The sequence below is a fragment of the Pogoniulus pusillus genome, unplaced genomic scaffold, assembly GCF_015220805.1.
Source record: "Pogoniulus pusillus isolate bPogPus1 unplaced genomic scaffold, bPogPus1.pri scaffold_50_arrow_ctg1, whole genome shotgun sequence".
Lineage (NCBI taxonomy): Eukaryota > Metazoa > Chordata > Aves > Piciformes > Lybiidae > Pogoniulus > Pogoniulus pusillus.
This window is the reverse complement of record NW_026974708.1, coordinates 1,230,576-1,258,512: the sequence shown is the minus strand read 5'-3', so window position 1 is coordinate 1,258,512 and position 27,937 is coordinate 1,230,576. Positions and strand designations below refer to the sequence as shown.

Here is a 27,937-nt window from a genome sequence, read left to right as displayed (position 1 = left end):
GAAGTTCTGAGGGACAGAACTGGGCACATTGGTCAGTTACTGTGTTATGCTTCAAATCTTGAGCATGGGCAAAGAGGAAGCACAGCTTATACATCATAGAATCTTAGCCTGGCTGGGGCTGGAAGGGACCTTAAAAGATCATCTTGCTCCACCCCCACTGCCAAGGGCAAGGTCCTATAAAAAAAGCCAAGAATTGGTTTTACTATGGACCAAATCTTCAGACACAAATCAGTCCAAATAGAACTGATCCAGGGAAAGAAAAAACAATCACAGAACCATGGAGTTGTTTGGGTTGGGAAACATCTGCCCCAGTGCCTGACCACTCTCTCAGGAAATGTTTTTCCCCATATCCAGTCTAAACCTCCTCGGGCACATTTTCAGGCCACTTCCTCTCATTAGAATCACAGAATGGTTTAGGTTGGAAGGGACCTCAAAGATCATCCAGTTCCACCCCCCCCTGCCACAGGCAGGGACATCTCCTGCTAGAACAGGTCACTCAAGGCCTCATCTAACCTAGCTTTGAACAGCTCCAGGGAGGGAGCATCCACAGCCTCCCTGTGCAGCCTGTTCCAGTGTTTCACCACCCTCACTGCAAAGAACTTCTTCCTTCTAGCACCTGATATGAGGGGAAAAGACTAACCCCAGCATGATGCAGTTCAGGATGCTGCAGCTGTGTTTCATTCACATCCTTCTCCTGGCTTCCCTCCCGCTGCTCCTACAGGTCTCACTGAGCCTCTGTGCTCAGCAGTCTCATTGCAGAGGCTTCCTCCTGGTGCAGGGGAGGGGTAATGTGTTGTGAGCTGTCATCCTCTGGAGCCCTTTGCTGGGAGAAGTATGGGGCTAGTGTCGATGCTATCTTCTTCCTCACCGTAGAACCCAAAGAACTCTGGAGTCATGTTGAGGTTTTCTAGCTCACTTTTGTACCCTTCTCTTCCCTTCCCTGCTCTGCAGCTCCATGCTGCATCCAAATTCCCCATGCAGGACGTTCTTTACCCATGCTAGAAGTTATTTCTGTGCTCTCTTTGTTACCCCTGAGACTTTGTGCAGCTCCAGCTCTGCCTCTGTTACTGCTGTCTGTACAAGCCTATGGCTGTACCACACAGAGGGAAGCAAACATTAACCATGCATAGTGTCACAGAATCACAGAATCAACCAGGTTGGAAGAGACCTCCAAGATCATCCAGTCCAACCTATCCCCCAGCCCTACCCAGTCAACCAGACCATGGCACTAAGTGCACACCTCCAGGCACAGTGCCTCCACCACCTCCCTGGGCAGCCCATTCCAATGCCAATCACTCTCAGGGAAGAACTTCCTCCTAACATCCAGCCTAGACCCTGCCTGGCACAGCTTGAGGCTGTGTCCCCTTGCTCTGTTGCTGGTTGCCTGGCAGCAGAGCCCAACCCCACCTGGCTACAGCCTCCCTTCAGGTAGTTGCAGGCAGCAATGAGGTCACCCCTGAACCTCCTCTCTTCCAGGCTGCACACTCCCAGCTCCCTCAGCCTCTCCTCACAGGCTTTGTGCTCCAGGCCCCTCACAGGCCTCTGTCGCCCTTCTCTGGACACCTTCCAGCACCTCAACATCTCTCTTGAATTGAGGGGCCCAGAACTGGACACAGCACTCAAGGTGTGGCCTGAGCAGTGCTGAGTACAGGGCAGAGTAACCTCCCTTGTCCTACTGCCCACACTGCTCCTGAGCCAGCCCAGGATGCCATTGGCTCTCTTGGCCACCTGGGCACTGCTGCCTCAGCTTCAGCTACTCTCTATCAGTACTCCCAGCTCCCTTTCCTCCTGGCTACTTTCAGCCACTCTGTCCCCAGCCTGTAGTGCTGCTTCGGCTTGTTGTGTCCAAAGTGCAGAACCCTGCACTTGGCCTTGTTAAATCTCATCCCTGTGCCCTCTGCCCACCCATCCAGCCTGGCCAGGTCCCTCTGCAGGGCTCTCCTACCCTCCAACAGCTCCACACCTGCTCCTAGCTTGGTGTCATCTGCAAACTTACTGCTGCTGGACTCAATCCCCTCGTCCAGATCATCAATAAAGATATTGAACAGGACTGGGCCTAGCACTGACCCCTGGGGCACACCACCAGTGCCAGCTGCCAACTGCATGTGGCACCATTCACCACCACTCTCTGGGCTCTGCCATCCAGCCAGTTCCTGACCCAGCACACAGTGAATCTCTCCAAGCCATGAGCTGCCAGCTTGGCCAGGAGCTGCTTGTGGCAGACAGTGTCAAAGGCTTTGCTCAAGTCCAGGTAGACTCCATCCACAGCCTGCCCCACATGCACCAGGCAGGAACCTTGTGCTGGAGGCGTTCTTAGGCCTCCCTATTTTGTGAAGGAGAGATCTGCTTCTGGCCTGGACACTGGGGTGGAGGCTGCAATCAGATGGTCTGTGGGAAGAGAGCTGCCAGAGCTGCTTGGATGGAGTGGAGAGCAAGGGGAGGAGGAGAAGAAAGGTGGCTGTGGCCCTGGTTGCAGAGTGCCTGCAGCTGGCAGAGAGCCTCTCAGCAGCCCTGTACAGCTGGAGGAAGAAGTGAGCTCCTGAGAGGCAGTGATCTGTGGCCAGTGCAAAAGCCCCACGTGCTGGAGAGTAAGCACAGGCTGCTGGCGTTGGGTCGCTGCCTCCAGGCTGGCTTAGAGGGCTGGGATGGAGACCTTCTGGAGATGAAGGCCTTCAGCTGTGGGTGAGTGCAAGGTGTGCTCAGTGCTGGCTGCCCCTCAGACACGCAGCAGCAGGAGTGTGCCATGGGCTGGAAGGCTCCCGATGGGGAAGGCTACTCCGCTGAGTGCAGCTACGCTGAGAACAGTCTCCAGCACAGGTGGGGATGGCAAGGTGAGCTCTGGCTGACCTCCTGGGGGTGAACATCTGCCTTGGCGCTGGGTACTGCCCTGCTTTGAGACAGAGTGAGCTCAAGGGGAGAGAGAGAAGGAAACCAGAGCCCTGTGGGTTGAGACAAGGAGAGTTTAATGCAAAGTAACTCAATGTACAGCACCTTCTGAGCAAGCAAAGCAAACCAAGGCAGCAGAACACACTCAGCAAACAAAGCAGCAAGTGGCAAAGGGCAGTGTCCAAGCCAAGTGAAAGAGACACAGACCCCAACCCAGAGAGTGGAAGAAAGCCCCCCAGAGCTGAACTCCAAGCCTCCCCACCCTCTGCTCCAGCCAGCACTTGTGCTACAAAGCTGGCCTGAGCAGCAAGGCAGCAGATTCTCATCAGCAGGCTGAACAGGCTGCCCCAGCTGCTCCCTGCCAGCCCAGAGCAGCACAGGTGTTTGTTGTAGCCTTGCTCCATCAGTCTCAGCCAAACCAAGGCCATGGCATCTTCACAAGACCTCCTCAGCTCTTTTGCAGCACAGCTTTGGGGGGCTCCAATTAAGACACAAAACTGCTGATGTGGCCTGGGTGCTGCAGTACCTGGGCCCTGAAGCTACTGAATCAGCTTGCAGTAAGCCAGGTGGCTCCCCCGCCGCTGGGGACAGCAGCAACAATGCCCTCAGCCTCTGGCGGCTCTGCAGGCTGCTCACTGCAGTCTTAGGGTTGGGGGTGCTGCACAGCACCCATCTGAGGAGGGGACTCAGTGCCCCCTGGCTGCGTTTGCAGATGGCACCACATTGGGTGGCAGTGCTGACCTGCTGCAGGGCAGGAGAGTCTGCAGAGGGATCTGGACAGGCTGCATCAATGGAGCAAGGCCAGGTGTATGAGGTGTAACAGAGCCAAGTGTGGGGTCCTGCACTGGGGTCACACCAACCTCAGGCAGCACTGCAGGCTTGGGGCACCTGGGGGTGCTGGTGGCATGCTGGCTGAGCACGAGCCAGCAGTGATGTGGCAATACACACAGGCAGCAGTGCCTGTGGAAGCTTGGCACCCTTGGTGCTCTGCAGCCTGTGTTGGGTCAAGAGAGGCACTTAGAGGTGTCCCAGGGCCATCCTCTGTGAGGAACAGTCACTTGGCTTTCCTCCCAGCCCACTGCACTTGGGGCTTTTGTCCTCTCCTTGCCATGCCAGTTCATGCAATGGAACATCCACAGCAGTGGCTTGAAGGTGTCTGAGCAGCATCTTCCCAGCGCAGCCACAGGTCCCTCTGTGCTGTGCGGGGGCAGTGGCTACAAGCAAGTCCAGTTCCCTGGAGCAAAGCTCTTTGCTTTTGGCTCTTAGGGCACCTCCACGGTGCCCTCTGCTGGGGGAGTCGTTTTGAAGGTAAGCCTGAGGTGCTCTCAGTGCTTCCATACAAGCTCCTGTAACGAGGTTGCAGCAGCAGCAGCCACTGGCAGTTGGGAAGCAGCAGCTGCTCTCTGTGCAAGCTGCTGCTCGGTTCATGCACTGTGCACTGTAGCATTGCCTGCTGCTGAGCAAGGCTCTGACCCCTCTGCTGGCATTTGGCCCTCTGGCTGCAGCATGCACACTGCTGCTTCCCAAAGCTGCTCTGCAGCACTTGTCCTTAGGGTCTAGCTGAGCACAAAGCTCAGCTTTCATCTTTTGAATCTATTGATGCAGCTCAGCTCTGTGCAAAATGTGTGTCTGGTGCCTGCAGCTTCTCTTTACCCTGCCCTGTGAGCTTCCTGAGGCTGTGTTAGCCTCAGCCTGATCCAATCTTCCCCTTGGGGGCTGCAACCCAGGCCCAGGCTGAATGCTTCCAACTCTCCAAACTGCTGTGCCACAGTAACAAAAGGTTCCCGGTGCCATAGCCTTGCCCTGCCTCCTCTGGGCTCAATGCCCAGCAGTAGAAGCCACTGCAAGGCACAGTAAGTGCAATGGTTCCTCCACCCCTGGCATTCAGGAGCAGCTCCACCAACAGGAGCTATAGTTGAGCCACCCCCCCCCCGCCCCCTCCCGCCGCCTCTCTGTCACCTCCCCCACCCCCCCCACCTCCCCCACTCCTCCCATCCCCCTGCCCATCTATCTGCCCCTCCCTGCCTCTCGCTCTCTGCCCCCCTCTCTTCTCTCCCCTTCTCTTTTCTCCGCTGGGTAAATGAGTGCCTGGGGCCTGCAGCTTCTCTTTACCCTGCCCTGTGAGCTTCCTGAGGCTGTGTTAGCCTCAGCCTGATCCAATCTTCCCCTTGGGGGCTGCAACCCAGGCCCAGGCTGAATGCTTCCCACTCTCCAAACTGCTGTGCCACAGTAACAAAAGGTTCCCGGTGCCATAGCCCTGCCCTGCCTCCTCTGGGCTCAATGCCCAGCAGCAGAAGCCATTGCAAGGCAGAGTAGATGCAAAGGTTCCTTTGCCCCTGGGGCATTCAGGAGCAGCTCCACTCACAACAGCTATAGTTGAGCCTTATTTGCTTGGCCTCAGCCCCTGCTCTTACCCTGCCTCCTGCAGCCTGCGACTGCTTCTCCGTGGCCGAAGCAGCAAAGTGGGGAAGATCTCAGCGTTGTGCTTCATTCCCTATCAGCATTCCCAGTGGAGTCCCCAGCAGGCTTTGGCTGGGCTGCACCGCAGCCAGGTGCTTGCAGGCGTGGGGGCAATGCCTCTGCTGCAGAAACCTGCCCCTGAAATCTGAACTTTCTGCCTTGCAGTCAGTGAGGAGAAGGTTCTGGAGAGCTGCCTCTGCTTGGCAGGACACTGAGCTGCTCTTGTGCCAGTGCACTGCAGTGCAGCCATGGGCTGTGGCAGCTGCCTCACTGCCTCCATGCATGGCAAGGTTCAATAACAACCTCACTGGCTCCAGAATCTCAACGTGGGCAGTGCTGCAGGGAACAGAGCAAGAGCCGTGACAGAATCGCTGCCAACTGCACAGCAGCAACTGCGTGGGACAGAAGGCAGCAACAGTGCTGCTGCTGCCGGCAGCTTCAGCTCTGCAGAGGCTGAGGTGGAGCCGAGGCAGGCGGCAGCACAGGGCCTGGAGCTCAGCTGGGGCAGAGTGGGAAGAGCTGTGCCAGAGCAGAGCTGTGTGCGGGCAGTTAATCAGGTGGGGGGATGGGGGGAGTTAGTCAGTGGGGGGCGTGGGGGCGGAGTTAGACAGGCGGGGGGGTGGGGGAGAGTTAGTCAGTGGGGGGCGTGGGGGCGGAGTTAGGCAGGCGGGGGGTGGGGTCGGAGTTAGGCAGGTGGGGGGGTGGGGGCGGAGTTAGGCGGGGGGGTGGGGGCGGAGTTAGGCAGGCAGGGGGTGGGGGCGGAGTTAGGCAGGCGGGGGGTGGGGGCGGAGTTAGGCAAGCGGGGGGTAGGGCGGAGTTAGACGGGGGGCTGAGGGGCGGAGTTAGACAGTTGTGGGACGGGGCGGAGTTAGACAGGCGGGTGGGTGGGGCGGGGTTAGGCAGTAGAGGGGTGGGGTCGGAGTTCTACAGGTGGGGCGGGAGGGGGGCAGGGGAGGGGGGCGGGGAGGAGGCAGAGAGGGGAGGGGCTGTGGGCAGAGAGGGGCAGAGGAGCCAAGGGCACAGCAAAGGCTCTCCGCCCCCACCCCACATGTCTAACTCCGCCCCCACCGCACCTGTCTAACTCCGCCCCCACCCTCCCGCCTGTCTAAATCTGCCCCCATCCCCCGCCTGACTAACTCCGCCCCCACCCCCCCGCCTGTCTAACTCCGCCCCACCCCCCGCCTGCCTAACTCCGCCCCCAACTCTCACCTAACTCCGCCCCCACCCTCCCGCCTGTCTAACTCTGTCCCCTCCCCCGCGCCTGACTAACTTCGCCCCCACCCCCCCCGCCTGTCTAACTCAGCCCCCACCCCCCGCCTGCCTAACTCCGCCCCCAACCCCCAATTAACTCCGCCCCCACCCTCCCGCCTGCCTAACGTCGCCACCACCCCCCCGCCTGCCTAACTCCGCCCCCACGCCCCCGAATGACTAACTCTCCCCCACCCCCCCGCCTGTCTAACTCCGCCCCCCACGCCCCCCACTGACTAACTCTCCCCCACCCCCCCCGCCTGTCTAACTCCGCCCCCACGCCCCCCACTGACTAACTCCCCCCATCCCCCCACCTGATTAACTCCTCCCCCATCCCACATGTCTAACTCCGCCCCCACCGCACCTGTCTAACTCCGCCCCCACCCTCCCGCCTGTCTAAATCTGCCCCCATCCCCCCGCCTGACTAACTCCTCCCCACCCCCCGCCTGCCTAACTCTGCCCCCACCCCCCCGCCTGCCTAACTCCGCCCCCACACCCCCGCCTGTCTCACACCGCCCCCACCTCACCTTTCTAACTCTGCCCCCACCCCCCCGCCTAACTCCACTCCCACCCCCCCGCCTGTCTAGGTCCACCCCCAAGCCCCACCTAACTCCGCCTCCACTTCCCCGCCTGTCTAACTCCACCCCCAAGCCCCACCTAACTCCGCCCCCAACCCCCTGCTTGCCCAACTCCGCCCCCAACCCCAACTAAGTCCGCCCCCTCTCCCCCACCTGCCTCATTCCGCCCCCACCCCCCCGCCTGTCTAACTCTGCCCCCACTCCCTCGCTTGCCTAACTCCGCCCCCAAACCCCACCTAAATCCGCCCCCACCCCACCTATCTAACTCTGTCCCCTCCCCCGCGACTGACTAACTCCGCCCCCACCCCCCCCGCCTGACTAACTCCGCCCCCAAGCCCCACGTAACTCCGCCCCCACCCCACCTATCTAACTCTGCCCCCTCCCCCGCGCCTGACTAACTCCGCCCCCACCCCCCCACCTGCCTAACTCCGCCCCCACACCCCTGCATGCCTAACTCCGCCCCCACCCCCCCCGCCTGTCCAGCTGCGCCCACAAGCCCCACCTAACTCCGCCTCCACCTCCCCGCCTGACTAACTCCGCCCCCACTCCCTCGCCTGCCTAACTCCGCCCCCAAACCCCACCTAACTCCGCCCACCACCCCACCTGTCTAACTCTGTCCCCTCCCCCGCGCCTGACTAACTCCGCCCCCACCCCCCCCGCCTGACTAACTCCGCCCTCAAGCCCCACCTAACTCCGCCCCACCCCACCTATCTAACTCTGCCCCTTCCCCCACGCCTGACTAACTCTGCCCACACCCCCCCGCCTGTCTAACTCCGCCCCCACGCCCCACCTAACTCCGCCCCCACCCCACCTGTCTCTGTCCCCTCCCCCGCGCCTAACTTCGCCCCCACCCCCCCGCCTGTCTAGCTTCGCCCCCAAGCCCCCAACTGACTAACTCCCCCCACCCCCCCACCTGAGTAACTCCGCTCCCACCCCCCGGCCTGTCTAACTCCGCCCCCACCCCCCGGCCTGTCTAACTCCGCCCCCACCCCCCCCGCCTGCCTAACACCGCCCCCACCCCCCCGCCTGTCTAACCCCGCCTCCATGCCCCCACCCCACCTGACTAACTCCGCCTCCACCCCACCTGACTAACTACGCCCCCACCCCACCTATCTAACTCTGCCCCCACCCCCCCGCCTGTCTAACTCTGCCCCCACCCCCCTGCTTCCCTAACTCCACCCCAACGCCCCTCCTGTATAGATCCGCCCCCAAGCCCCACCTAACTCTGCCTCCACTCCCCTGCCTGTCTAACTCCACCCCCACACCCTGCCTGTCTATCTCTGCCCCCAAGCCCCACCTAACTCCGCCCCCACCCCACCTGTCTAACTGAGCCCCCACCCCCCCGCCTGACTAACTCCGCCCCTCAGCCCCGCCTAACTCCGTCCCCTCCCCCGCCTATCTCCGCCCCCACCCCCCCACCTAAATCTGCCCCCACCCCCCTGCTTGCCTAACTCCGCCCCCCAGCCCCCCGCCTGCCCAACTCCACCCCCACCCCCCCACCTGTCTAACTCCGCCCCTACACCCCCGACTGAATAACTCCCCGCCACACCCCCGCCTGCCTAACTCCGCCCCATCCCCCCGCCTGCCTAACTCCGCCCCCCCACCCTGCCTAACTCCGCCCCGACCCCCCGCCTGTCTAAATCCGCCCCCGCACCCTGTCTAACTCCGCCCCCAACCCCCACCTATCTAACTCCATCCCCAAGCCCCACCTAACTTCGCCCCCACCCCCCTGCTTGCCTAAGTCCGCCCCCAACCCCCAACTAACTCCGCCCCCACCCCCCCACCTGTCTAACTCCGCCCCCACGCCCCCGACTGACTAACTCCCCCCCACCCCCCCGCCTGTCTAACTCCGCCCCCACGCCCCCCACTGACTAACTCCCCCCATCCCCCCACCTGATTAACTCCGCCCCCACCCCACATGTCTAACTCTACCTCCACCCCCCCGCCTGACTAACTCCGACCCTACACCCCCCCTTGCCTAACTCCGCCCCCACCCCACCTGTCTATCTCCGCCCCCACCCTCCCGCCTAACTCCGCCCCCACCCCACCTGACTAACTCCGCCCCACCCCCCTGCTTGCCTAACTCCGCCCCCACCCCGCCTGCCTAACTCCACCTCCACCCCCCTGCCTGCCTAACTCCACCCCCACCCCCGCCTGCCTAACTCCGCCCCCACCCCCCCGCCTGTCTCACTCTGCCCCCACCCCCCCCGCCTAACTCCGCCCCCACCCCCCCGCCTGTCTAGGTCCGCCCCCAAACCCCACCTAACTCCGCCTCCACTTCCCCGCCTGTCTAACTCCACCCCCAAGCCCAACCTAACTCCGCCCCCACCCCCCTGCTTGCCTAACTCCACCCCCAACCCCAACTAACTCTGCCCCCACTGCCCCGCCTGCCTAACTCCGCCACCCCCCCCGCCTGTCTAACTCCGCCCCCACACCCCGCCTGTCTAACTCCGCCCCCACCCCACCTATCTAACTGAGCCCCCACCCCCGCCTGACTAACTCCGCCCCTCAGCCCCCGTCTATCTCCGCCCCCTCCCCCGCTTGCCTAACTCCGCCCCCCAGCCCCCCGCGTGCCCAACTCCGCCCCCACCCCCCCGCCTGCCTAACTCCGCCCCCACGCCCCCGACTAACTCCCCCCCACCCCCCCGCCTGACTAACTCCGCCCCCACCCCACCTGTCTAAGTCTGCCCCCACCCCCCCGCCTAACTCCGCCCCCACCCCACCTGACTAAATCGGCCCCCACCCCCCTGCTTGCCTAACTCCGCCCACAACCACCAACTAACTCCGCCCCCAACCCCCCGCCTGCCTAACTCCGCCCCCAACCCCGCCTGTCTAACTCCGCCCCCATGCCCCCAAATGACTAACTCCCCCCCACCCCTCCGCCTGTCTAACTCCGCCCCCACGCCCCCCACTAACTCCCCCATCCCCCCACCTGATTAACTCCGCCCCCACCCCACATGTCTAACTCCGCCCCCACCCCACCTGTCTAACTCCGCCCCCACCCTCCCGCCTGTCTAACTCTGCCCCCATCCCCCCGCCTGACTAACTCCGCCCCTCAGCCCCCGCCTAACTCCGCCCCCACCCCCCACCTGCCTAACTCCGCCCCCACCCCCTGCCTAACTCCGCCCCCACCCCCTGCCTGCCTAACTCCGCCCCCACCCCCTGCCTGCCTAACTCCGCCCCCACCCCCTGCCTGCCTAACTCCGCCCCCACCCCACCTTTCTAACTCCGCCCCCACCCCCCGCCTAACTCCGCCCCCACCCCCCCGCCTGTCTAGCTCCGCCCCCAAGCCCCACCTAACTCCGCCCCCACCCTCCCGCCTGTCTAACTCCGCCCCCAACCCCAACTAACTCCGCCCCCACTCCCCCACCTGCCTCATTCTGCCCCCACCCCCTCGCCTGTCTAACTCCGCCCCCATGCCCTCGAATGACTAACTCCATCCCACCCCCCGCCTGACTAACTCCGCCCCCACCCCACCTGATTAACTCCGCCCCTACTCCACCTGATTAACTCCGCCCCACCCCACCTGACTAACTCCGCCCCCACCCCACCTGACTAACTCCGCCCCTACACCCCCGCTTGCCTAACTCCACCCCAAACACCCGCCTGTCTAACTCCGCCCCCAAGCCCCACCTAACTCCGCCCCCACCCCAACTGTCTAACTCCGCCCCCACTCTCCCGCCTGTCTAACTCTGCCCCCACCCCCCCGCCTGTCTAACTCCGCCCCCACGCCCCCCACTAACTCCCCCCAACCCCCCACCTGATTAACTCCGCCCCCACCCCACATGTCTAACTCCGCCCCCACCCTCCCGCCTGTCTAACTCCACCCCCATCCCCCCGCCTGACTAACTCCGCCCCCACCCCCCCGCCTGCCTAACTCCGCCCCCACCCCCCCCGCCTGTCTCACACCGCCCCCACCTCACCTTTCTAACTCTGCCCCCACCCCCTCACTTGCCTAACTCCGCCCCCACCCCCCCCGCCTGTCTACGTCCACCCCCAAGCCCCACCTAACTCCGCCCCCACCCCCCTGCTTGCCTAACTCCGCCCCCAACCCCAACTAACTCCGCCCCCACTCCCCCGCCTGTCTCACTCTGCCCCCACCCCCCCGCCTGCCTAACTCCGCCCCCACCCCACCTTTCTAACTCTGCCCCCACACCCCACCTAACTCCGCCCCCACCCCCCCGCCTGTCTAACTCCACCCCCAAGCCCCACCTAACTCCGCCCCCACCCCCCTGCCTGTCTAACTCCACCCCCAAGCCCCACCTAACTCCACCCCCACCCCCCTCCTGTCTAACTCCACCCCCAAGCCCCACCTAACTCCGCCCCCACCCCCCCGCCTGTCTAACTCCGCCCCCACGCCCCCAAATGACTAACTCCATCCCACCCCCCGCCTGACTAACTCCGCCCCCACCCCACCTGATTAACTCCACCCCTACTCCACCTGATTAACTCCGCCCCCACCCCACCTGACTAACTCCGCCCCTACACCCCCTCTTGCCTAACTCCGCCCCAAACACCCGCCTGTCTAACTCCGCCCCCAAGCCCCACCTATCTCCACCCCCACCCCAACTGTCTAACTCCGCCCCCACCCCCCCGCCTAACTCCGCCCCCACCCCACCTGACTAACTCCGCCCCACCCCCCTGCTTGCCTAACTCCGCCCCCACCCCCCTGCTTGCCTAACTCCATCCCCAACCCCAACTAACTCCGCCCCCACTCCCCTGCCTGCCTCATTCCACCCCCACCCCACCTAACTCCGCCCCCACACCCCCGCCTGCCTAACTCCACCCCATCCCCCCGCCTGTCTAACTCCGCCCCCACACCCCACCTAACTCCGCCTCCACCCCACCTGTCTAACTGAGCCCCCACCCCCCCGCCTGTCTTACTCCGCCCCCACACCCCGCCTGTCTAACTCCGCCCCCAAACCCCACCTAACTCCGCCTCCACCCCACCTGTCTAACTGAGCCCCCACCCCCCCACTTGCCTAACTCCGCCCCCCAGACCCCTGCCTGCCTAACTCCGCCCCCACGCCCCCGACTGACTAACTCCCCCCCACCTGTCTAACTCCGCCCCCACCCCCCCGCCTGTCTAGCTCCGCTCCCAAGCCCCACCTAACTCCGCCTCCACTTCCCCGCATGTCTAACTCCACCCTCAAGCCCCACCTAACTCCGCCCGCACCCCCCTGCTTGCCTAACTCCGCCCCCAACCCCAACTAACACCGCCCCCACTCCCCCGCCTGCCTCATTCCGCCCCCACCCCCCCGCCTGTCTAACTCTGCCCCCATGCCCCCGACTAACTCCCCCCACCCCCCCCGCCTAACTCTGCCCCACCCCCCGCTTGCCTAACTCCGCCCCCAAGCCCCACCTAACTCCGTCCCCACCCCCTGCCTGTCTAACTCCGCCCCCAACGCCCACCTAACTCGGCCCCCACCCCCCCGCCTGCCTAACTCTGCCCCCCCGCCTGCCTAACCCCGCCCCCGCCCCCCCCGCCTGCCTAACTCCGCCCGCGCCCCCGCCTAACCCCCGCCCCCGCCTTCCTAACTCCGCCCCCACCCTCCTAACTCCGCCCCCACCCTCCTAACTCCGCCCCCACCCCCCCACCCCCCTAACTCCGCCCCCACCCCCCCACCCGCCTAACTCCGCCCCCACCCCCCCACCCTCCTAACTCCGCCCCCACCCCCCCACCCTCCTAACTCCGCCCCCACCCCCCCACCCTCCTAACTCCGCCCCCACCCCCCCCACCCTCCTAACTCCGCCCCCATCGCCCACCTGCCTAACTCCACCCCCAATCCCCACCTAACTCCGACCCCACCCCCCGCCTGACTAACTCCATCCCCACCTCCATGCTCGCCTAACTCCGCCCCCACCCCCCCCCCCTGACTAACTCCGCCCCCCCCCCCGCCTAACTCCGCCCCCACCCCCCCGCCTGCCTAACTCTGCCCCCACCCCCCCGCCTGTCTAACTCCGCCCCCACCCACCCTTCTATCTAACTCCGCCCCCCCACCTGTCTAACTCTGCCCCCAAACCCTACCTAACTCCGCCCCCCCCCCCTCCGCCCCTCTCTCTGACTCTTCCCCTGCCCCCCACCGGCTGGGCGGTAGGAGGCAGAGAGGAGCAGGGCAGGGGCTGAGAAAGGGGCAGGAAGAAAAGGGCCGAGAGAGAGGCAGAGCAGCAAAGGCAGCAGCAGCTCTTTCCCTCTGCCCCTGCTTAGCTCCGGGCACTCTGCTGCCACCTGCCCCTGCCCCACCTCAGCCTCTGCAGCAGCCCTGCTGTGCCCCCAGCAGCTTCCCTCCCGCTGCTCCCCACCGCTGCCTAGGCCAGCACAAAGCTCAGCTTTCAGCTTTTTCATCCAGTCCTGCAGCTCAGCTCAGTGCAAAATGTCTGCTGCTGCCTGCAGCTTCTCTTGACACTGCCCTGTCAGCTTCCTGAGCCTGGGCCAGCCTCACCCTGAGCCGCTCTGCCCCTTGGGGGCTGCAGCCCAGGCCCAGGCTGAATGCTTCCCACTCTCCAAATTAAACCCTCCAGCTCTCCAGAGTAACCTTTTGTTGCTGTGGCACAGTCCTGCCCTGCCTCCTCTGGGCTCAGTGCCCAGCAGCAGAAGCCACTGCAAGGCAGAGTAGATGCAAAGGTTCCTCCACCCCTGGGGCACTCAGGAGCAGCTCCAGAGTTGAGCCTTACTTGCTTGGCCTCAGCCCCTGCTCTTACCCTGCCTCCTGCAGCTGCTGCAGCTCAGCTGAGGCCAGCAGCCTGCGACTGCTTCTCCGTGGCCCAAGCAGCAGAGTGGGGAAGATCTCAGCCTTGTGCTTCTTTAGCAGTGGGGAGAGGGACATGGAGTCCCCAGCAGGCCAGGTGCTGCTGCCTCTCACTCCTCTCCTTGCTCAAACCTGCAGGGGGCCCAGCAGAGCGAGGGAGGTTCCTCTCCCTTCCTACTCCACTCTGCTGTGGCTCTGCAAAAGAAGGTGAGGCTGGAGCAGAGGCCAGAGCCAGCACAGGGCCTGCTGATCAGGTGGCACAGAATGGCCAGGGCTGGGCCAAACCAGAGCAGTCTTCTGGCAGAGCTTTTGTGGTGCTTTTTCTTTTGCCTTCTTTCTCTCCCACTCTTTCTCTGCCTCACTTTTTCTCTCCTCGTTGGTTTTTGCCTTTAGCATTGCTGCTTTCTTTCCCTCTCTTTTCACCTGCCTCAGCTCTGTCTCGCTGTCCTGTCTCCAGCTCTGTCTCATCTGGGCTGCTGCTCCTTGCTCCTCCAGACCACAGTGGCCTGCATCCTGCTGCTTCTCCCTCTCACGGACACTCAGCTGCCATTCACTCTCTCTCCCCGGCCGTGGGCTCAGCTCTGCCTCATCCAGAAGCACCTCCAACCTGCAGGCAGCAGTTGGCCTTTGCCATGTGCCCATGCAGGCAGCACAGCTGTGCCGTGCTCCATGGGCCAGCAGTCAGTGACAGCAGCCAGCACTGCCCCCAGCACCACACCCCACACGCAGGGCCTCAGCTTTCCCTGAAGGCAGGCAGAAAAGCCTTCCTGCCCTCCCAGGGGCACTGCAGGCAGCCTGCACCTGCCAGGCCCTGTGCAGCTCTGGAAGCCCAGGGGCTGATGTGCAGAAGCACCTTGCAAGCTCCAGTGCCAGGCCTGGCTCTGCTCGCAGGCAGCTCCCGGCACGGGGGCACAGCAGAGCTGGGCTCAGCTCCGCTTCCACTCAGAGGCACTGCTGGAGAGCAGCACACAGCCAGGCCTGCTACCTTGTGCCTGCCCACGGCCAACTCTCTTTGCCACGCTCCAGCCAGGAATGCCTCCCTGCAGCTTGCCATCGAGGCCAGGTCCTCCGGCTCTGGGCAGTGGCAGTGAGTCCCTTCTTAGTCCTGGACGTTCATCTTGGGAGGTCTGCTTGCTGCAGTATGGAGCTGCACCTTCTGGCCAAGGCATCCACAGGCACTGGAGCAGGAAGGTGAGCACAGTGCAGGCAACTAAAGAACTCCTGTCATGCTCTGGGCCTCCAGGGGCAAACACCCAGCAGCACCAGAGCCCAAGGAAAGCCTGCAGCCAAAAGTACCAAATTCCTGTCCCACAGCACTGCCTCAAGTGCTGCCTGAGCTCCCAGCCTCGGCCCTGCTCCAAACTGCAGCATCCCTGCCAACTCCTTCACAAGGATGCCATTGCCTGGCACTTGCTACCATCTCACCACACAACTCTCAAAGCCAGACAGCTGGGCAGCAGGCCAGGAGAACAGCCTCCAGGCAGCAGAACAGAGGAACTCATCTCTCCCAGGCTCTCCAGGAGCACCTCGCCTCCAAACCACCCCACACCAACCCCCAAGCAACCAGGCTGACTGGCTTACCGAGGCAGCAGCTTGCAGGTCTTTATGAAGGGCTGCAGTGCTCCTGGCTTGCTCCTGGGCTGTGCTGCTCGGCCTGCAATGTTCACCTTGGACCCTGACAAGCAAGCACAGGCCTCAGCACAGAGGTGCACAAGAGCACAAAGCCCCAGAGAAGCCTGGGACACAACCTCACCTACAGCAAAAGCAGCTCTGGCCACCCTGTGCTGCCTTGCTGGGACACAAGAACACAGAGGGCAGAGCCTGGCTCCACTCTGAGCTCCTCACTGCTGCAGTCCTCCTGCCAGCTCTTGGACAGATGCAGTTCTCCTGCAGGCATCCTCCAGGTGGCCCTGCAGGTTCTGCCCTGCTGTGCCAAACCCAGAAGCAGTGCTGGGAAATAAATACACCTGTCCTCCTGCTCCAGTTATGGACAAAGGGACCTCACTCTCAGGCACCTCTCTAACTGCAGGCCCCAGGCTCACAAAACAAAGCTGAGTCACTCCCAGGTCACTCCCTCTGCTCTTGCGGCACAGTTGGCTCGAGTGCACTCAGACAGCTGTAGGGCAGCCACCTGCTGCCAAGAGAGAGGCTTTCTCCATACCTTAGCTTCAGATCTCTCCAGCTCCTCCTGCAAACTGACATTCTCCCTCTGCAGCTCACTGCTCTTCTGCTGCAGGCAGCTGCTGGAAAGCTTCTGGGCTTCGTGGGAGGACTCTGCCAGAGGCTGCACTCTGCCAGCGTGCACAAGCTCCTGCTGCAGGACCTTTTGTTACAGAAACAGAGTTCCATGAGCAGGGAGAGGTCAGGCAGAAGCACACAGGAGGAAAGAGGCTTTGACTCAAGGCACTGTGTCATTACCTGGCTCTTCAAAGTGCTCAGCAGAGCAGGGCAGGCGATTCTGCCCTTCTACTGCACTCTGCTGTGGCTCCTCCTCACCTGCTGCATCCAGCTCCCCAGCACAGGGAAGGCATCAACCAGTTAAGAGCGGGGCCAGAGAAGGCCACAGAAGGAGACAGGGAGCTGGAACAGCTCTGCCACAAAGGAAGGCTGAGCTACAGCTCTTCAGCTTCGCCTGAAGCAGGCTGCTGGGGGATGTCATTGCAGCCTTTCAAGGGAGAGAGATGGAGAGAGAGACGTTAGCGAGGGCTGCAGGGACAGGACAGGGCCTGTACGTGGCATGGGCAGGAGCTGGGGGCTGCAACCCTGCAGCTGATGGATGGAGGTTCCTCTCCCCTCCCAGTGCCCTCTCTGCAGGCAGAGGACAGCAGCAATGGTTTGTAGCTCTACTGAGGGCTTTCTGCTTTAGGCTCTGCCCCTTGGACTCTGGCCTGACTCTGAAGGACGCCAGCAATGTCCATGGCTCATCTGAGCCCCTCAGAGTTCAGCGATCCTCTAAGGGGTTATGGAGAGGCCGACAAAGGCAGACAGAGCCTGGCCCCAGCTGGGAAAATCCCCTCAGCTGTGCCCGTGCTGCCCTTTGCCGGCTCTGCCAGCCGAGGCCGTGGCAGCTTTGCCACGGGGCACTGCCCACCCCCACTGCTCCTTCGCCCCCAGCCTCTGGGCGCCGACTCTCTGCCACTCACCTCTGCCGGCTGGGAGAAGCAGAGGCGATGCAGGCTGCCGCCGCTGGCGTCTCGCTGCCGCTGGGCTCTACCAGCAGCCACCGTCGCCGAGCACCGCGGCCGGACGCCTGCAGGGCTCGGGGCGGCTCCCGCCGGCGGGACGGAGTCGGACGGCAGCCGCCGAGGGCCGTGGCGAGGCTCGCCTGGGCCGGGCCGGCTCTGCCCCCGGAGCCGCTGCCAGGCGTCTCAAGAGCCTCGCTCGCCGCCGCCTCTCGGTGCTGCAGGCTCCTGCTTTGCTCCCTGCCTCACTGGCGGCTGTGGGGCTGAGAGACTCCGAGCTTCGCCCTGCCCCGGCTCTGCGCTCTGCAGGCAGGAGGAGGCAGTCAGCTGAGCACACAGCACCAGCCGCACAAACTCCTCTGCCCGGGAAGGTGCCTCTTGTTCTAGGGCCACAACGGCGCCCACAACGGCGGCCAGCGGCAGCTCTTCGCCTCACTGCCACACTCCGGCGGCTGCACTGCGCCCCGGCTGCTATAGCAACAGGGACGCGGACGCGCAGCGGCACTGTGACAGCAGCAGGGACAAAGAGGGGAGTGCCCAGGGTGGGGCAAGAGAGCAGACAAGGGGCAGAGCCCACCCGGGCCCAGAGCGGAGCGGAGGCTGCCTGCGCACCCCCTGCTGCAGCTCGGCCAGCCCAGGCCTGCAGGCTGCTCTCCACCAGCACCCCCAGGGCTTTCCTGCAGGCAGCAGGACCCCAGCACACTCCCACCCGGCCTGACATAGCCCCCGGGGCCCCGGCACACGCCGCCCCCAGGCACTCACCGCAGCCGCTCCGGTCCCGCTCCGCTGCCAGCTCCCAGCGCCCCTCTCCGGCTGCTTCCTCCGCAGCACTCTCCAACGCTGCCGCCGACCACGCCCCCCGCGCTGATTGGTCAAGGGCCGAGCGCAGCCTCCCATTGGCTGCGGAGCGCCTCGCGCCCCACCCGCTCCCGCCTCCGCCCCCGCGGCCAGCCCCTCCCCGCCCCTCCCTCCCGCGCTCCGCCCGCTCCGCGCAGCGCCCCCTGGGGGCTGCAGTGCTGCCCGTGCCTGGCACCGCCTCGGGCTGCAGCCAGCCCCGGCCCGGCCCCGCTGCGCCTCTGGCGGGCAGAGCCTGCGGGCCCAGCGCCGTGCGGCCGAGAGAGCCCAGCCGAGGGCCCGGGGCGTGCTGAGCGGCTCGGGGCCCCGCACGGTGCCAGCCGCGGCCGTGGCTGCCCTCACAGCAGGCCTGAATGGCAGCTGCGGCACTCAGCGGCTGCTGACGGCTCTGGCCCCAGGGAGACCCCACGGCCTCAGGCTCCCTAATTAGCGTAACCCGCCCTTAATTACCGGGGCTGGGGAAACGGTTTGGTGCAAGGGCTGAGCTCCCCCAGTTGCCTCTGCTGCCTTCAGTCTCTTACCAGGAGACAGGAAAGGGAGGGGAGCAGAGGCAGAGGCTGCAGGGGACTGGCACCGAGCGAGGCTCAGGGCTCAGGGCTGGCACTCTCCTGGCAGCAGCAGACGAGAGCAGTGCTGAGCCCGGGCCCTTTTCTGGCTCCTCTCCCTGCCACCCCACGGCTGCTCTGTGAGTATCTACCTGGCTCCACCTGCAGCACTGCCTCCAGTGCTGCTGTGCCCAGCCCAGGGAGGACCTGGAACTGCTGAGAGGGTCCAGAGGAGGCCACCAGGGTGAGGGGAGGGCTGCAGAGCCTCCCCTGCGGGGCCAGGCTGGGGGAGCTGGGGCTGTGCAGCCTGCAGAAGGGAAGGCTCCAGGGAGACCTTAGAGCAGCCTTGCAGTGCCTGAAGGGCTCCAGAAGAGCTGGGGAGGGACCTGTGACAAGGGCTGGGAGCGCCAGGATGAGGGACAGTGGCTCTGAGCTGGGAGAGGGGAGAGAGAGAGTGGAGGTGAGGAAGGAATCCTTGGCAGTGAGGGTGGGCAGAGGCTGGCACAGGTTGCCAGGGGAGGTTGTGGCTGCCTCCTGCCTGGAGGGGCTCAAGGTCTGAGCGAGCTGTGCCGGTGGGAGGTGTCGCTGCCCATGGCAAGAGGCTGGAACTGGATGATCCTGAAGGTCCCTTCCGACCCAGCCCATTCTCTGCTTCTCTGCCTCTGTCCCAGGAGCAGGCTGTTGAAGGAAGCTGCCCAGCAGCGTGGGTCCTGCAGAGCAGCAGCGTTTGCTGTCCCGCAGGGCGGCCAAGGGCTCTTGAGGAGGCTTTCTTCAGCTGGCTGCAGGCAGCTCGGTGATTCACTGTTTGATTGTCTCCAGCCATTAGGAGGATGTTGCCTCCTGTGCTTGGCCTCTTCTGAAGGATTCTTTGGCAACTGCTCTTTGATGGCTGCTAAACGGCGTGGAGCAGGGATACAAAAGGGAACTCTTGCTCCTCTGTCCCACAGTTGCCCTAGGGGGAGAGTTGGCCAAAGGGACCGATCCTTTCTTGGCTGCCTTCTTTCTGAAGGCAAACCTAATGTTTGTCCTTCCCTTCTTGAAAGGCTTCTCCTGTTGAACACAATTTAACACAATTATAATGAGGTGACTCAAGAGCAGAGAGGTTAAAGATTAACTTCACATGGTTGCTGTAGCTGCTATTTCATTTACAATTTCTGTTGGCTGTGGCATTTTTGTCATGTTAAGGGATAAATACTGAAAGCATTTCACATGTCACAGATTTTATGAGCTGTCTTCTGTAGAGCTTGTCAAGGTCTTACTCATCTTGATGCATCTTTCTTTGAGAGTCAGTCACTGTTTGGAACCTTGAGGTTTGGACACTTTACCTATGTCCTGGTGTCCACCCAAACTGGGCTGTTAGAACTGGGGTTGTGCAGCCTGGAGAAGAGGAGGCTCAGGGCGGAGCTCATTGCTGTTTACAACTACCTGAAGGGAGGCTGTAGCCAGGTGGGATTGGTCTCTTCTTCCAGGCAACCAGCAGCAGAACAAGGGGACACAGTTTCCAGTTGTGTTGGGGGAGGTCTAGGCTGGATGTTAGGAAGAAGCTCTTCCCAGAGAGAGTGATTGGCATTGGAATGGGCTGCCCAGGGAGGTGATGGAGTCGTTCCTAGAGGTGTTCAAGAAAAGCCTGGATGAGGCACTTAGTGCCGTGGTCTGGTTGATTGGCCAGGGCTGGGTGCTAGGTTGGACTGGCTGAGCTTGGAGGTCTCTTCCAACCTGGTTGATTCTATGCTATTAATTATTTTAGTGAGAGGAAAGCAGCCTTATTTCTCTTTTCAAATGCTCTGCAGGAGTATTGTCCTGGTGAGGAAAAGAATAAAATCTAATATTTCATAGCCCATAATGTAGTATCCAGGAGTAGATGAGATATTGCCTGTCTCTGTCAGGCAAAAAGGAAATGAGGACAGCCTTTGAATAGCCTCCTTCTCTTTCAAAGTGGCAAGAGTATGAAAGGAGAATGACTTGCAAGCCAGAGAACAGAGTGGGGGTTGTCTGGCTGTCCCCATGCTAGCATGCAGTAGGATGCTGAAGAAGTAGATCTGTTTGTAGAGTAAAGCAGTTTGTGATGAGGTTCCAAGATGTGTAATGTTTTGGAGGCATACCTTGGGCTACCACTGCTGTGGGTTCTAGGACTCAACCTAATCAGCAGCTGAAGCACATCTGCTCTGAGTATTTCCAAATGAAGTTCAGTTCCTGCTTGCTGAGTCCTCCACCTCCTGTGATTTGGATGCACTAAATGGGGCACAGAAGGGATTCTTCTGACCCCACAATGCAGTCTGAACAAGAATGGTGATGCACCATATATATCCAGAATAGGGAGAAGGTTTGGAATCTTCAATTACTAGCAAAATGTTGCAGCAGAAAGATTGCTTCTGAACTGCTTCCAAGGTTCCTTCTGAAGCTGCCTGTATTTAAGCAGCTATGCTTTAAGCTGACCTGTAGGGAAGCAAGTTAAATGGGAAAGGCAGCACAGAACTGCAGCCTGGAACAAGAAGGAAGGAACCACAGAGCACTGGAATAGGCTTCCTAGAGAGGTCATGGAGTCTCCTTCTCTTGAGACTTTCAAGGCCTGTCTGGATGTGCTCCTCTGTGCTCTGTGTTAGATAGGATTGTCCTGCTCTGGCAGGGGGGTTGGACTCGATGATCTCCTTGTATCCCTTCCAAACCCTAACGTCCTGTGAGCCTGTGAAAAAACTGTGTCAAGTGAGATCCTAGAGGTGACAGGTTTATTCCTGAGATGGTTTAATGTATATTAGACCTTAAAAACTGGAGAAAAGAGAAATAAGGGCAGATAAATCTATCTCCTGTAGATCCTGTAGCAGTCAGTAGATCTGAGGGAGCGCCGTTAGGCTTCATTGGAGCTTTAATTCCTCTTGAGCTGGAACTTCCCAAAGAAAGGGCTGGCATGATTCCATGGAAAAGCTTTGCTTTGTTCTACCTTTTCTGTGTTTGGGATTTTTTTAATCTGTTCTTACAAAAGGATTTGGTGGTGCCCAGCAGCAGGACAAGAGGTAATGGGCATAAACATGAACAGATGATGTTACGTCTCAACACAAGGAGGAACTTCTTTAGTTTGAGGGTGGTATTGCTCTGGAACAGGCTGCCCAAGAGGATGCAAAATCTTGCCTGGATTCAATCAGAGGTCACCTGGATACCATCCTGTGCAATCTGCTCTGGTTGAACCTGCTCTGACAAGGGAGTTGGCCTAGATGATCTCCAGAGGTCCCTTCCAACCTCTATCATTCTGTGATTCAGGTCTGTTTGAAAAACCAAAGCACAGTATCAGCTGGACTCTTCCCTTAGTGAGTAAGCCAAGAGTTGTGTCCTCTTCTCTCCAGAGCACTTCAGTTATCCAAGCTTCTCTGTAACCTCTGCTGGTCGGCAACATTTTTAGTCCCTGCTATTTATGACCTCTTTCATGGTTGACTTGAATGATTATCCTGGCTAAAACTTTCTGTGCAGCCTCATGAAGAGCTGCAGAGGTTGTCTAATGACAGCAGAGCTGCCTTTTGCTGTTACCCTCTCAGTGGTTTTGTGAGGACAGAGATGTAGACTGAAAGACATTGCTTTGTTCTGCTTTCCTGCCTTCCTGTGACCCAAAGGACTGAAACAAGCATTACACCAGCCTGCAGTCTTAGTCGTGTGGAAATACAGGCTGAAATATGACACTGTGGTCTCTTGGGCCTTGGCTAGTTGCTGACACTGCTCAGTACTAGTTAGTCAGAGGAGTGAGCCTGCTTACTACTAACAGAACAAGTCTTAGGATCTGCTTACTACTTAGAGAACAGGACTTGTGAGGAGCAGCTTGTTTGGTGTTGAGAAGAGGAGGCTGAGTGGAGACTTCATTGCTTTCTACAACTACATCCCTGAAAGGAGATTGCAATTAGAAGGGGCTCAGTCTCTTCTCCCCAGTACCAGGTGATAGAACAAGAGGAAGTGGCCTGCAATTGTGCTGGGGAGGTTTAGCTTGGAGATAAGGAAAAGTCTTTCCTGCAAGAGTGGTCAGGCAGTGGAACAGGCTGACCAGGGAGGTGGTGGAGATACTGGCTTTGGAGATGTTGATGAGCATTTCGACCTTGGTTCCTGTGGCTTCAGGATGCCTCCCACGGGAGAGGAGAGATAGTGCACACCTGGTTAATGAGAAAAACAAGATGTTGTGTGTCAAAGACTGGGTTGTGCTTGCCTAGGTGATGCTAATGTGTAGATGACTGCTCTGTGCTCAAGTCTATAGATATGATGTCAGAACGAGCAATAAAGGTCTCTGGTGGGATTCACATTGAGTCATCTGGAGTCCATGTGGTATCCCTTGGCAACAGGTGGTGACCTACAGCGCACTGCTGAAGGCAGCATCCGTGGCTAACATCCATTCTCATTCACTCTTATTGCCATACATTTCCCTAGCACTCACAAGCGTTTGGATGTCTGCCCAGGTGCTCTCTGTGGGGCTGTTTGTGTCTAACACAGGGTGGAATGGATCACAGAATCCTATAACAGTTTTAGTTGGGAGGGACCTTAAAGAGCATCTGGTTCCTACTCGCTCTGCCAAGGGCAGGGACACCTCCTGCTAGATCAGGTTGCTTCAAGACCTCATGCAACCTGGCCTGGTATGCTTCCAGGGAGGGAGCATCCACAGCCCCCCTGGGAAACCTGTTCCAGTGCCTCACCACCCTCTGTGTAAAGAATTTCTTCCTAAGATATGCTTAAAGCTGGAGGTCAAGTCCTGGTCTTGTTTCTGGGCTGCTTCTGCACTGCTTAAACTGGACTTTGACATTGTTCCTGAGCCGGCAGTTGACAGAGGGTGGTGCTTTGCCTCAGCATTTTGCTTGCCTCCCTCTCCTTCAATCTTCTGTTTCTTACAGGAAACACCTGTCTCTTGTGTACTGGAGAAGGAATGGTGTGTGTGCCATCCTCTGCTGGCTTTGCAGCCATCCTCAGCATCCTCCACTGGAAGGTCAGGAGTGCTGTGCTCTGCCCAGAGTGCAGCTTTTCTGATCTCAACAGACCAGTGATCTCCTCAGCTGTGCTCCTGAGAGGGAAGTTCTTCATTATCCACAGAGAATTTTTCTTGTAATCATGGTTCTGCTGTTTCTTCAGGTGCCTGAATCTGTGTGCTCCCACTTGTATTTTGTTCACAGCAACCTTAACATCTTTCTTAGAGCTCTTTAGGATGCGCAGGCAGCAGTGCGTGCAGTGAGATGTGTGCAAGCTGCTGCAGTAAGACAAGACCAGCAGCAGTGCTAAGAAGGAATGCAGTGAGCAGTGCTGCCAGGCTTTTCTCTTTGAGGTAGGTACATAGAATCAGTCAGGGTTGGAAGAGACCACAAGGATCATCTAGTTCCAAGCCTCCTGCCATGCCCAGGGACACCCTACCCTACATCAGCCTGGCCTTAAACACCTCCAGCCGTGGGCCCTCAACCACCTCCCTGGGCAACCCATTCCAGCCTCTCACCACTCTAATGCTGAACAACTTCCCCTTCACATCCAGTCTGAACTTACCCATCTCCAGCTTTGCTCCATTCCCCCTAGTCCTGTCACTCCCTGACAGCCTAAAAAGTCCCTCCACAGACTTTTTGTAGGCCCCCTTCAGATACTGGAAGGTCACAATAAGGTCACCTCATAGCCTTCTCTTCTCCAGCCTGAACAGCCCCAACTCTTTCAGTCTGTCCTTACAGCAGAGCTGCTTCAGCCCTCTGAGCATCCTCATGACTCTTCTCTGGGCATGCTCCAGCACATCCACATCCTTCTTGTAATGAGGGCTCCAGAATTGGATGCAGTACTCCAGGTGGGGTCTCAGCAGATCAGAGCAGAGGGAGAGAATCACCTCCCTCGATCTGTAGGCCACATTGTAACAGAATGACAGGGGTTGGAAATGATCTCTGGAGATCAAGTCCAGCTCCTGTGTCAAGGCAGGTTCAGCTAGAGAAGGTCACACAGCAGGACTGTAATGTCTCCAGAGATGGAGCCTCTTCACAGCTCTGTCAACCTTAAGTTAAAGATCATCCTGATGTTCAGAAGAGGAGCACACATATGTTCTAGTTTCTGCCTCTTGGCCCTTGTCCTGTCACTGGGCACCAGTGAAAGCAGATTGGTACCATCCTCCTGGCACCCACCCTTTAAGTGTTTATAAGCATTCCTGAAACTCCTCCCCCAGTCTGCTTTTTCCCAGACTAAAGCACCCAAATTCTCTCAGCCTTTCCTCATGAGGCAGATGTTCCATTCCCCTCACTGGTTCTGTAGCCCTTTTCTGTCCCCTCTCCAGCCAGTCCCTGTCATTCTTGAACTTGCAAACCCAAATCTGATTTGCCTTACACTGAACACAGTCCAAGCAAGGTAAAAAGCCAAATGCAAAACATCCCTATGAGAAAGATTGGTTCTGCAGGAGTTCTGCAGTTGTCCTTACTCTGCATCCTTTTCCTTGGAGCCAGTGATGATGTCTCAATGAATTTGTACATAGGTACAAAAGAAACTAAAAACCTAAGACTGTGCTGCAAGAAGAGGAGTTTTGTTGTGTGCTCCTTTTGCTCAGCATAAATTCATCCCTGAGAAATGAACACAACCTTGTGCACTGCAGGATTTATTTTGTTACAAACCTTCTCATTGATTTGTCAGAAGGTTCTTGTGCTCACCTGCCAGCTAACATCACAGTGACATTTTTAAAGGCCTTTCTTCTGTGCTGAGAGTGTGTCCTGTTGCACAGTGTGGTTTTGTCTTGGTTCTCTCTCAATTGCATCCTTTAGGAGTTATTTCACAGCCACTTTTAGACTGGAGTGTAAATGTAAAGGGTAAATCAAACCCTGCAGGACCTTTCCTCCAGTTGGGGCATTTACATGCAGCTCACTTGCTGGCTGGGCAGCCAGCTCCTGTGTCAGTTCACCTGCTAAACAGAGAAGCCTGAAGGAAAGTTACCTGTACTGAGGTTGGCACCTTTCTAAAAGCAGGTGCTGGATGTTAATTCACCTCTGTCAGAGGTGAAGTGCACTGGTAGGAACACATCAGAAGCTGGGAACTGCTGCGTGTGTTACCTGTAATACTTGGTGTTGGCTTGGATCACAGGAACCAGCTCTCACTGTCTTGCTGGGGTTTTGCCCCTTCCACCCAGTTCAGGGTGGCTCCTCAGCTGTTTGCACTGGTTCCACAGTGTGCAATGCCAACTCTGTTCTTGAGCTCTTTGCAGCATCTGTGTCCTGAGGTCCATGCCAGAAAGTGTAAGGGACAAAAGACAAAGCTGAGGCAAACCTGCTGTTTTTTGGCTCTAGCTTTGGTTGTTTGCTCCTTCTCGGCTGCAGTTAGTCACTGTTTGGGCTGAATGACTTTTCAGTTGGCAATGACCAAACCCATATTTTGTTTTGTTGCCCTTTTCATTTGCTCAGTGTAATTCTGCCTGATGTGTCTGCTAGCAAGCAGGAACACTTCCTCCTCTGGTCACATTCACAGGTTACATTGGCTTGGAAGGGACCCTCAGAGATCATCTTGTCCAGCCCCCTTGTAGTGAGCAGGAACACCCTAAACTGGCATAGGCTACCCAGAACCACATCAAATCTGATCTTGAATGTCTCCAGGGATGAGGCCTGAACCACTTCCCTGGGCAGCCTATTTCACTGTTTCACCATTCTGATTGTGAAGAGCTTCTTCCTAATGTCCCACCTAAGTCTCTTCTGCTCTGGTTTCAAACCATTGCCCCTAGTCCTACCACTAGGAAGGATGGAGGAAGAAAAAGGCAGAATTAGAATCATCATAGAATCAGCCAGGTTGGAAGAGCTCACCCAGTCCAACCTATCCCCCAGCTCTGTCCAGTCAACCAGACCATGGCACCAAGTGCCTCATCCAGGCTTTTCTTGGCCACGCCAGGGACGGCGCCTCCACCACCTTCCTGGGCAGCCCATTCCAGTGCCAATCACCTCCCCTGGCACAACTTGAGACTGTGTCACCTTCTACTTTTGTTTTCTTGCTGACATCACTTCTTGACCAGAGCTCATCTTCTGAGTGCACTGCCGTGACCTGTATTGCAGTAGAGTTTACCCAGGCTGGAGAGTGATGTTGGTGCTCTTCAGCAGCGGTTTCAGTGCTGATTGTGGGCAACCACCACAGCTGTGCTGTGTGGCAAATGCCATGACCTTTCCTAGAGAGCTGCCACCATCTGTACTTCTTTGCAGTAGGAACTGAAATCAAATCTGTTGTAGGACTTGCAATGCATTCAGAAAGTCTGGCTGGTTATGCTGCTGTGCACTAGGGGGAATGTGCTAGGCGAGGATGCTCAGGGGGCTGGAGCACCTCTCCTATGAGGACAGACTGAAGGAGTTGGGGCCCTTCAGTCTGCAGAAGAGGAGAGTCTGAGGTGACCTTACTGTGGCCTTTCAGTATCTGAAGGGGGCCTACAAGAAAAGCTGAGGAGGGACTTTTGAGGCTATCATGTAGTGACAGGACTAGGGGGAATGGAGCAAAGCTGGAAGTGGGTAGGTTCAGACTGGATGTGAGGAGGAAGTTGTTCATCATGAGAGTGGTGAGAGGCTGCAATGGGTTGCCCAGGGAGTGGTTGAGGCCCCATGGCTGGAGGTGTTTAAGGCCAGGCTGGCTGAGGCTGTGTGCAGCCTGATGTAAGGTAGGGTGCCCCTGGCCATGGCAGGGGCTTGGAACTAGATGATCCTTGTGGTCTCTTCCAACCCTGACTGATTCTATGGTTCTATGAATTCCCTTTGAGATGCCTTCAGCAACCTCTGTGTATGCTGTCAGCAGGGCATGTGCTTAGAAATCTGTATTTAAATTGTCTGTCAGCTGCTGACTCACACAGAGAAACTTCTGTATGTTTGCTGCCAACCCCACAGATTAGTTAGTATTTACTGGGGGTGTTTTTAGCTGCTTCACTTTTTGCTGAAAGCAGATCAGCCTACAAGATTGTCATTGTTTTAGATGAGGGCTGACTGCTGTAAACCAGCCCAAACACTGATATAAGCCTCGGTAAGATCAGTGATAATTCCCTGTAGTGCTCTTTTCATTTTGAGAAGATAAAACTCTCTCTTAATGAAACTTGCTGATAGTCTGAAAACCAGTTGTTTAATCAGGATGACACCATATCACCTTCACAGTTACCTTTGATTGTAACAAGCATCATTGTTCACTTAGTGATGTTGTAGGCTTTCCTCAGAACCACTTTGAAGTGTTGAGTACTTCAGGGCTGGTATCACACAGCTTAATTGCAGTGGCACACACAAAGTCAGGTCACCAGGCTGCTGCTGTAACAGTTTAGTTCTTACATGAGTGCATTGTTCTGGAGCCACTTAAATACAATTGATCTTCTGAAACAGTCACCTTTTTAGGCTGCTGTGGTGATTTTCCTTTGTTCTTCATCACACCTATATCATAGAATAACAGAATCAACCAGGTTGGAAGAGACCTCCAAGATCATCCAGTCCAACCTAGCACCCAGCCCTGTCTAA

General features: G+C 59.0%; 2 long non-coding RNA genes across 2 annotated transcripts; both read right to left on the bottom strand.

Moving 5' to 3' along the window:
- Positions 1 to 2,450: 2,450 nt before the first annotated feature.
- On the bottom strand, positions 2,451 to 15,573 carry LOC135174186 (uncharacterized). The gene is made up of 2 exons (XR_010301775.1): positions 15,503 to 15,573; positions 2,451 to 2,939 (listed from the first exon to the last, which is right to left on the bottom strand). It is a non-coding gene; the product is annotated as an uncharacterized LOC135174186 (long non-coding RNA).
- A 701-nt stretch (positions 15,574 to 16,274) lies between these two features.
- On the bottom strand, positions 16,275 to 17,942 carry LOC135174184 (uncharacterized). The gene is made up of 3 exons (XR_010301773.1): positions 17,866 to 17,942; positions 17,065 to 17,406; positions 16,275 to 16,586 (listed from the first exon to the last, which is right to left on the bottom strand). It is a non-coding gene; the product is annotated as an uncharacterized LOC135174184 (long non-coding RNA).
- Between the last annotated feature and the right edge of the window lie 9,995 nt (positions 17,943 to 27,937).